Source organism: Eucyclogobius newberryi, unplaced genomic scaffold (genome assembly GCF_026437365.1).
Source record: "Eucyclogobius newberryi isolate DKJ021-1_F unplaced genomic scaffold, fEucNew1.0.hap1 SCAF_15, whole genome shotgun sequence".
Classification (NCBI taxonomy): Eukaryota; Metazoa; Chordata; class Actinopteri; order Gobiiformes; family Gobiidae; genus Eucyclogobius; species Eucyclogobius newberryi.
In genome coordinates, this window is record NW_027315779.1 from 6,843,132 (window position 1) to 6,854,658 (window position 11,527).

Here is an 11,527-nt window from a genome sequence, read left to right on the forward strand (position 1 = left end):
AAAACGGATTCAAAGCGCTTATGGCAGGTTAAACATTTCACTAAAACGTATTGAATATGATTGTCCCCGTTTTTAATTCAATTCCATTTCAATTCAGTTTATTTTTGTAACGTCATAGTTTCCTCAGAGGGCGAATGTTCCTTCCCGGTTGGACATGTGGCATCAGGTAAAGGTCTTTCAACTGTTTCCGAGCAACCCTGCTGTAAACAAAGGGCGAAATCAAATGTGTCTGTTGCCTGTCAATTGATTTTGATGACGCAGGAGTCTGTTTTAGAACTCGGTGCTATTTTTTGTAACGTTCAACTGTTATTCAGTCTGACAACCAAAAGATACTGGTAAGACTGAGGTGCTGTTCATAAAGTCCTGTGGAGACTCGGACAAAGAGCAGGAGATGAGACAGATGTGTTCAAGTGCAGTCCAGACCCAACCATTCCTCCTAAAGACAAACAGAAGATGCGTTATTACACACAGAGGTGGGCAGTATATACAATGTAGATAATATCCTGACTGTTGATTTGAAGATGTATATAAAAGGCTTTAAGGTAATATTTCTGCACTTTTGTGATTCATTTTACAGATATTTCATTTTTTGCCCTTAGGCTTTTTTTTGGACAGTGTAGCATGAAATGGGGATGAGACTGGGGAAGGACACAGCATTTAAACTCCGGGTCGCACAAACGGAGGGCACGTGTGCAATCTACTAGTGATGGGCCAAAGTATGACACGTGTCAGAAGGTGAAGCTCATGGATCCATTCATCACAATCGGAAAAGGTTTATTGTCAATGAACAGAATTCACAAACACAGGAACTTGCTTTTGTATGAAAATATCAAGTCAGTCGCTGTGTCTTTGCTTTGTGGTTCATTGGTGATAAATATTGCCGGATCCTCTTTGAGAGACCATTGTGATTTTTCACAAGAATAACCACTGCAAGCCATATATTTTACTATAATTTTTATATTCATTTTGAGTCACAGTATGTATTATATTACAGCCTACTTAATTGTATGATAGGCTGTAATTTGCTTTAATTACTAAGATTGAATTCTTCTTTCCAAGATCTCCTTTTTGTTGATCTCAGAACACATTCTTATAAGATAAGATATTCCTTTATTGTCCCACATGGGGAAATTTCATTGTTGCAATGCAGGTAGATACAGAGGTAGATACAGAAGAAAAGAACAGATCACTTATAGGAAGTTTGAAAAACACTCAGAAGAACTCTTATAAACAAAAACTCCCATTACCCAACAAGGGATATGGAGGGGAAAAATAATAAAGATAAAAATAAATAAATACCATTGCATGTGATCACGACAGTAATTGCACATAAATGTGTGTCACGACAGTAATTGCACATGAATCAGTAATTATGTTTGCATTTCTTAATGAACGAGCCCAGAGTTTGTGTCGACATAAACAGCAGTAGTTCTACCTTCTTTGGACCACCAGATGGCGCAATAGAATGCACCAACACGTGTCGTAAATGTAACAGACCTTGACTCTCATCATAACTGTCCACCAGGCGGTGCCATTTCTCATATTTAAACCTCAACTAAGACTCTTTAAGATGTGACTTAACACTTCTGTTGGTTTTATAATATTGTCTGAATATTTTTATAGGAATACTAAAAAAGTAGAGGTATACATTTGTGTCGGTCTGGCCCACCTCTAATGCTGAGGCTCTGGGGGTCTGAGGCTCTGGGGGTCTGTTCACTTGCAGGAGGTACAGAAGCTCCACACACAAGAGGAACAGTAAATGTGGCTTTATTTAAAGTGTTTCAAAATGTTCTACATGTCTTTCTTTATACCTATTGTTAGTTCCTATTTCGTGAATTTTCTTCACTGACCAATGCGATCAAACGTTTTCTGATTCTTCTGAAAGTACAAACGTGCCAGTCAGGATTATGTGCTTAATTGATCATCTTGATTAATCAGGTCACAATATAATTTTTCAATTGCAAAAAAAAAGTGCGCTTCAACATAAAAGTCACATGTACTTCATGTGAAGTACTTTTCTTTTTTTAATCTGATAATGTCTTTATTTTTTGTGAAGGGAAAATGCAGAGGTTGCAATGAAAAAGAAATGGTTGAGCAACAGAGAAAACAAAAACTGAGTTGTTTTTATATGTATAATATGTGGGCATTTACAAATGGAGATGGTTCTTCTGATCACCCACATATGTTGAGGTGCCACGCCCTAACTCTGGTGGTAAGATGTGACTGCCCGGGTCACTTATTCTCCTCACAAAAGAGGCCATAGAACATTAAGCCTAAAAGGACAAATACATCGGCGGTTACTCAAAATCATTGACTCCGTTTGGTGCACTGAATACAAAATGTCACAGTGGGATGGAGGGGTCCAATAACAACTACATACAACTTAAGGCAAGACAATACCAACTTTTTCCTATTTTTTGTTTTTTGGTCAGTTTCACTTCTCTGGAAATTAGTCTCAAATAACTCTTAATAAAAAAGATCTCAGAAGATGTCTAGTATTTCCATGGTACGTAAAGGTCTCACGATGCTGCCTGTGATTATCCATCTGGAACTGGTTTGGTGTTAATTCATTAAGATAAGATATTCCTTTATTGTCCACACATGGGGAAATTTGGTTGTTACAACGCAGTAGATACAGAAGGAAAGGACAGATAACTTATTGGAAGTTTAAAAAACATAACATCTTAATAGAAGAACTCTTTTGAACAAAACAAAACTCTTAACAAAACTCCTCATATCTTAATAGGGAATGGAGGGGAAGAAATAGATAAATAAAATAAAATAAAAAGATAAAGATAAAAAAAATAAAGTAAAAATAGCTAGCATAAGACTACATATTACTAATGGTAAGTAAGTAAACAATAAAACGCTCTTTACATCAGTTATATGCACATGAATATGACTTTAATTGCTTGTGAGTACGACAGTAATTGCACATGAATATGACGGTATTGCACATAGTTAAGTCAGTATTGCACATGAATATGACAGTATTGCACATGGTTAAATCAGTATTGCACATGGTTAAATCAGTATTGCACATGGTTAAATCAGTATTGCTCATGAATATGACAGTATTGCACATGGTTAAATCAGTATTGCACATGGTTAAATCAGTATTGCTCATGAATATGACAGTATTGCACATGGTTAAATCAGTATTGCACATGGTTAAATCAGTATTGCTCATGAATATGACAGTATTGCACATGGTTAAATCAGTATTGCACATGGTTAAATCAGTATTGCACATTAATATGACTGTATTGCACATGGTTAAATCAGTATTGCACATGAATATGACTGTATTGCACATGGTTAAATCAGTATTGCACATGAATATGACTGTATTGCACATGGTTAAATCAGTATTGCACATGAATATGACTGTATTGCACATGGTTACATCAGTATTGCACATTAATATGACTGTATTGCACATGGTTACATCAGTATTGCACATGTTCAGGACTAACAGTGTTTGTTATAAAGTCTGACAGCAGGGGACAGAGTGTCCTGCAGGGGGCAACACTCATGGTCCAGCATAGATGAGTTTAGCCAGGACCCTACTCTGGCTCTTCCTGTACAGTGCGTGTCTGTGTTGTGAGTCCAGTCCAGTTTGTGGGTCAGATGATTATTGATTTATTTTAGTGCAAATATGCTTATTTCCCATAATTAATGAATGGAGCTCATTTCCTGATGTCTTACGACAGCGCAGGGTGTGGAATTTTAAACAAGAGGTGTTTAAACAACATGCTGAAATATGAGGTGGAGTGAAGCAAATTGAGGGCGTGGTCTGGTGCATTCTGTAAATGGTCAGAATCGTGAACTTCAAGACTGCACTGGAGTCGTGTTACTAATAATGATAAGAAAACGACCTTCATGGGCATCTATAAAACAAACAAGTTATAGAATAATGAATACTGTCATTGTACATGTTGTTTTTAACTCATGTAAACAGGATCGTTATGCACTCGGTTCTTAAAGCTGGACACTTCCAACTCTGGCCTCGGAACAGACTCGGTGCTCAGCCTAAAGAGGAAAGTCGGATTCACCTTCACGCTCACCCTCACCTCACCTCACCTTCACGCTCACCTTCACGCTCACCTTCACGCTCACCTTCACTCTCACCTTCACCTTCACGCTCACCTTCACCCTCACCTTCACGCTCACCTTCACGCTCACCTTCACCTTCACGCTCACCTTCACGCTCACCTTCACCTTCACGCTCACCTTCACCCTCACCTTCACCTTCACGCTCACCTTCACGCTCACCTTCACCTTCACGCTCACCTTCACCCTCACCTTCACGCTCACCTTCACCTTCACGCTCACCTTCACGCTCACCTTCACCCTCACCTTCACTTTCACCCTCACCTTCACGCTCACCCTCACCTTCACTTTGACGCTCACCTTCACGCTCACCTTCACCCTCACCTTCACGCTCACCTTCACTTTCACGCTCACCTTCACCCTCACCTTCACTTTCACCCTCACCTTCACTTTCACCCTCACCTTCACTTTCACCCTCACCTTCACTTTCACGCTCACCCTCACCTTCACTTTCACCCTCACCTTCACTTTCACGCTCACCCTCACCTTCACTTTCACCCTCACCTTCACTTTCACGCTCACCTTCACGCTCACCTTCACGCTCACCTTCACGCTCACCTTCACTTTCACGCTCACCCTCACCTTCACCCTCACCTTCACTTTCACCCTCACCTTCACTTTCACCCTCACCTTCACTTTCACCCTCACCTTCACTTTCACGCTCACCCTCACCTTCACTTTCACCCTCACCTTCACCTTCACGCTCACCTTCACTTTCACGCTCACCTTCACGCTCACCTTCACTTTCACGCTCACCTTCACTTTCACGCTCACCTTCACGCTCACTTTCACGCTCACCTTCACTTTCACCTTCACTTTCACGCTCACCTTCACGCTCACCTTCACTTTCACGCTCACCTTCACGCTCACCTTCACGCTCACTTTCACGCTCACCTTCACTTTCACGCTCACCTTCACGCTCACTTTCACGCTCACCTTCACTTTCACGCTCACCTTCACTCTCACCTTCACGCTCACCTTCACGCTCACTTTCACGCTCACCTTCACTTTCACGCTCACCTTCACGCTCACCTTCACGCTCACTTTCACACTCACCTTCACTTTCACGCTCACCTTCACGCTCACTTTCACGCTCACTTTCACGCTCACCTTCACTTTCACGCTCACCTTCACGCTCACTTTCACGCTCACCTTCATGCTCACCTTCACGCTCACCTTCAAGCTCACGCGCTGGCACAGACAACACAAGATCCGCACGTACATCAGACTTTGGGCCCCGGCACTGGGCTCTGTCCTTGTGCCCTCTGAACCCGCAGCATCACTAAACACTCAGGTTGTGCTGCGGTGCTGAGTCAAGAACACACTGAAGTCTGCACAGCACATCTCGGCCTGTGAAGCTCCACACTGGGTGAAACAATCCCCAGGGGCTCGGGGCCCGGGGCGCTGGCTCTGGGACTAAACAGTTTATTAGAATATAAATTGCGTAGTATTAGTATGTGTTAGAATGTGGGCATAAACCAACAACCGATGGTCCTGCTTGCAAGTCCCTGACCGTCCAGCAGGGGGTGCTATCTGCAGTTCCCAGGGTGATGAGTGGACCTTTTATTTTTTTATAATAAAATTAAATACCAATGCAGTACCTTACGCTGCACTGTTACTATGACAACAAGGCACCAAGGCAACTTATGATTTAACGTTATATTTATCAAATCAACTGGAATGAAACATTTCTACTCATCGTAAAGAAGACGGTGGAGATGATCGTGAACTTCAGGAAAGTCACAGCCCCCCCCCCCCCCCCAGCCCCGCCCCTCACCACCACTTTCTCTGCACCACCATCACCCAGGACCTCAAATGGGGGCCCACCATCACCCAGGACCTCAAATGGGGGCCCACCATCACCCAGGACCTCAAATGGGGGCCCACCATCACCCGGGACCTCAAATGGGGGCCCACCATCACCCAGGGCCTCAAATGGGGGCCCACCATCACCCAGGACCTCAAATGGGGGCCCACCATCACCCAGGACCTCAAATGGGGGCCCACCATCAGCTCCTCATCAAGAAGGCCCAGAAGAGGATGTACTTCCTGTGGCAGCTGAGGCAAGCCAAGCTGCCAGTGCAGATGATGGTGCAGTTCTACACGGCCATCATTGAGTCTATCCTCACCTCCTCCATCACCTCCTCCATCACCTCGTCCATCACCGTGTGGTACGCTGGAGCCACAGCCAGGGACAAACAGAGACTACAGTGTATTACGCGATCTGCTGAGAAGGTTATCGGCCACGAACTTCCATCTCTGCAGGACCTGTACGTCTCCAGGACTCTGGGACGAGCAGGTCGGATCACAGCCCTTCTCACCCTGGACACGAACTATTTGAGCCACTCCCCTCAGGCAGGAGGCCACTCCCCTCAGGCAGGAGGCCACTCCCCTCAGGCAGGAGGCTATAGTCCATCTGGGCCAGAACCTCCTGTCACAAGAACAGTTTCTTTCCCTCTGCCGTTGAACTCATGAACACTGTCTAAGCACTTTGCACTCACTGCACTGTCACTTCCTATTGCACTACTTAACTTTAGTTTTTATTATGTACATATCACCACTTCCTACTACTACTACATAACTTTATACTTTATATTTTATTATGTACATATCATGCCGTTCAGTATTCATTGTTTGTGTTGAACTGAATCACCAGGACAAGTTCCTATGTCTGTAAATTTAATTTATCAACAAATGGCAATAAACCCCTATTATTCTGATTCTGTATATTTTTGTATTTTTAGTGTATTTTGTTTTGCCACTTTTATCATTAATCTGCACATTAATCACAAACCATTCTACTTTACACTTTATACACTAAACATGCTTGGTTAAAATAACCAAATCAAAATTGGGCAACGCGTTACTGTAAGTGTAATCTGATTACTTAGTAACAAGTCGAACATGAACCGTGTGCGTTTCCTTATCTTTAATGCACATTTGAAGTATCACATCACGGGAGATGTTGGATCAATTGGCAACTGTAAATTGCCCCAAGTGAGTTGTGTGTGTGTCTGTGTTTACCCTGTGACGAACTGGCCCCTGTCCAGGGTGTGCGCCGCCTGAGGCCCATAGTCACTGGGACGGGCTCCAGTTACGCTCCTAAAAACGGAACAAGTGGTAGAAGATGAATGAATGAATGGACATAATGGCAGGTGGGTTTTGTTTTATGACCATAAAGCACATTTTAAAGGTGGAAAAGTGTCTCCTTTAGTCCCATAAACAGACTTCAGACTTCAGCCCTGCTCCAGGCTCCGGAGGATGAACCCGCTCGAGGCGCGCGCCCCGTCACCTGCTCACGTTCTGAAATAAAGTGTGTTAGTGACGCAAACCAAAGGTTCTTGAATTTGATTCGTGGCTCGTGTGTGTAGGGCCCGTGGAGCTGGGGCCCGTGGAGCTGAGGCCCGGAGGCCCGTGCGCACTGTCCCGGGACAGTACCCGTGATGCTTTTGGGTGCCGCACCTGGAGAATGGAAACACTGTCTGTTTTGCCCAGATCCCGGAGCACCTACTCTGGGCTGCAGTATTGTTACGATCCGCAGCAGTTGCTGTAAACTGTGAAAATGTCAAACTTGTAGACTCACTGTCGCCAGACGTTGCGTCATTAACTGGACCAGTCACGGCACTCCCAATAAAGGCGCGTATCCATCCGCAGTGACACACTTCTGTGGCTCCTGGGGCTCCTGGGGCATTGTGGAGGGTTCAGGGAGAATACACAGTCTTATCCAACATTGTTTCATATGATTTCCACATAAATTATGTTAAAGTCCACAAGAGCATCTAATCTCTAAAGACAATGGTATATCAATCAACGTCCTAGAATAAGCAGATCAATGACATGTCCGTGCTTTCTTTTGGGAACGCTTTAGACACACGTGTTAGAAAAGGACACTGACTCCCACAGAGGTAAATAATGTGCCAACAGTGAGAGACAATCAGGAGACACTGTTCATCCATGTTTGGCCCCACACACAGTGTCTGCTGTGGACGGGACAGGTGTGAGTGTTTCCTCTGACTTAAGTCACTTTAGCGCGGCTCAGGTGGCGCGCGCTCACGCTCACGCGCTCACGCCCGCGCGCGTGTTCACTGTGAAATCCCTGAAATCCTGTGAAAGCTCGTGGAGGCGGAGGCGGAGGGATCGACGGCAGGCGCTGCGGTTCCAGCCAGGCTGACGCCGCGGAGCCTGGAGCTCGGCTGGGGCTGAAGGAGGAGGCTCTGCGTCAAGAGAGCGGCACTGCACACGCGGCACACGAGGACGCGAACACGGAGGAGTTTCAAAATAATAGCAGCAAACAAACACATTATTTTTTTTAATTTTATACAGCCAAATGGACCGACTCTATTTTCTGTCATCTCAACTATGTGACGGTGAATGACTGACGTGTTTCCGGTTGCGTACATAGACATATTCCACTTAAAATGTGCAAAGTTGAGACATTTTATTGTGAAAGGCATGTCCGCGTGCAGCCTGTTTTGACTGTGTCGTCTCGAGGCTGGAGCATCACGGTCCACACACACCTCCAGCGTCCTGCGTGCGGCGGTGCGTGCCTCTGACCCGCGCCGGACCCGCGTCTGCGCGCACTTGTCAGCATCATCACAGGTGAGAGCAGCGCGCGCGCCATCGCACTCTAACTTCACTTTAGAGTCACTTTTACTCACTTTACACAGTCTGTAGTGTGTAGGATAAGCCGATATAGAACTTTAACATATACATTTAAGCCACATGCATTTAAACCTTTGTTCAGGCTGTAGTTGCCTCGTGTTTATTCTGTTTATTCACACTCTTTAATGTAGCTGGCGTGAGCGCGGTTTGGCCCCTGCTCCACCTCGTGACGTTTCAAGGTGCGTTAGACTGTTGGCGCGCGTCCAGGTCCCGTGAAGGCATGAGCGCTCTCTGTGGCAATAGTAAAGAGGAAACGGCGTGTTTCCTTTTTGGGGAATGGGTGTCCTGGCGATAAAGCATTAGGTAATTAGCCCTATCTGCCGCTGCAGACTGGGCGACGCCAGACTCAATAAACGCGGCGCTCGCAGCAGCAGCGGCGGGACCGATGCCGCATTGAGCTCCTGTCACTGAAACCCTCAGCTGTCCCACCGTCTGCAGCTCTGTGTCTGCAGCCCTGTGTCTGCAGCCCTGTGTCTGCAGCCCTGTGTCTGCAGCCCTGTGTCTGCAGCCCTGTGTCTGCAGCTCTGTGTCTGCAGCTCTGTGTCTGCAGCTCTGTGTCTGCAGCTCTGTGTCTGCAGCCCTGTGTCTGCAGCTCTGTGTCTGCAGCTCTGTGTCTGCAGCTCTGTGTCTGCAGCCCTGTGTTTGCAGCCCTGTGTCTGCAGCTCTGTGTCTGCAGCTCTGTGTCTGCAGCTCTGTGTCTGCAGCTCTGTGTCTGCAGCTCTGTGTTTGCAGCCCTGTGTTTGCAGCCCTGTGTCTGCAGCTCTGTGTCTGCAGCTCTGTGTCTGCAGCTCTGTGTTTGCAGCCCTGTGTTTGCAGCCCTGTGTCTGCAGCTCTGTGTCTGCAGCTCTGTGTCTGCAGCCCTGTGTCTGCAGCTCTGTGTTTGCCTCTCATCACTGCGGTGCGGGGTTCAGTTTCACTTCTGACACAATGGACTTTCATTGTTCAGATATTGCATTATGCTGTAATGATAAACATCTCTCACACAATAATATTACAGCATTAAGTGCTCCAAAGTTCAAGGCTTCTCATCACAACCAAATGACTGGTGTCAGTGGTCAAAGCATAAGCAAATTCTATTGTTGTGTTATTGTTTTTTCCACTGAATTAACCGTTTTCTGTGTGTTGTGCCAGAACAGTCCGGGACTTTGAGGCAGTTCAGTTCTTACAGACCTCTCTGCAGTGTTTGAAATGAGTGTTAAATAAGGCATAAAGGCACAAACACATCCAGGATCTTTCTGTGAGTCTCCCCCCCCTCCCTCCCTCCCTCGCTCCTGTCCTGTGATGTGTGCTGGCCAGACAGTTTGGCTCCTGGGCGTCAGTGGCATGATCATAGAAACAGAGGCCAGAGAGGACATTCCTTATTGTTGGTGAATCTAGAAATCATCTGGCCCCTGCGCTCTGTCTGGGAGCCCTCTGGAGATGCGGCTCATTTGTCCCGCCCAGTGTAAAAGCGACGTAATGCAATGAGCTTTGCATTGTTTTTGATAAGTGCACCTTTATTGGCTGCGTTGTCATCGTCATCCCCGGTTTATTTTAGTCCCAGGTTTTGCCCCAATCGAGAGCGGCCACGAGCCAGTTCAGAGCCAGGATCAAACTAAATCAATCGGGAGACAAATGTCATAAAGGTAATGCTAGAGTGCTGCCGAACCAAAATAACAAGCAACCAGATGATATGTTGTGTAGTTAACGTTTCATAAAGATTTCATTGAATACTTGAGATGATCTATAGTTTGGCTTGTGGCAAAGAAAGATGGAAAAGATACTGCTAATAAGATATACATAAGCTTATATGAAAAATAATAGGTCTTGTGTAAGTTGTGTGAGATATATTATGTACATCTCTTTTGAAAAGCACATACTTTAACAATGACAACAACTCTCAACCAGCAGAGCTATTAATCAACAATTAGAAAACCATTGAGGAAGCAAATGACAATAAGAGCGAACAGAAGTCGTTTGTTTGTTATAGTTTTCCAGCTCCTTCACATTTTATCCACCCAGTTTCTATAGAAGTAAAATACTGTCTTCAACTTGACATTAAAAGCATTACATCTGTAAATATTCAACATTTGCTGAATACTACTAAAGTACAAAGAGTTTAGTGGCTTGTTGTTTCATAAATATATGTAATATTAACCAAAAGAGTTTGGCGGTTTGACAAAAATCTCAGTATATTAATATACTGAAATATATATGAAATGCCAGTAATATGAATCACAAAAGTGCAGAAATATCACTTTATACTCGTGTTTGAACCATGACATAACTATTTTTCATTTGATTTTCTTTCTTTTTTTTAATAAACAGCTTTTTGCATTTATTTATTTTTTGCTCTAAACATTATAGACAATATTCAAACTTTGCATATGGTCAGAACAACATTCACAATAGTATTTGAACGTTGTTATAATTACTACAGTATATTTGTTCCTGTTTGAAGTATCACTCTTTCTCTCTCTGCTCTCTCTTGGCAGATGGTTGAAACTCGAGCTGGACTTCTGACTGTGTGAGGACTAACCTTCGCTGCGGGACGCTCCGTATCAAGACCCCTCCGGGCCCCCGCTCCGCCCCGTCCCCTCTGCGCCTGCACACGGGGGGGATTTAGCCCTGTCCCCTGTCCCCTGTCCCTTGTCCTCTCGCTCCACTCTTGCCTTATTTACCTCTCCTCTCCGGACATATTGTCACTTCCTCTGCGGCGTCCCCCCAAAGCGAGCTCTTGTCAAGCTTGAAAGCCTTTTCACGCGCGCTCGCC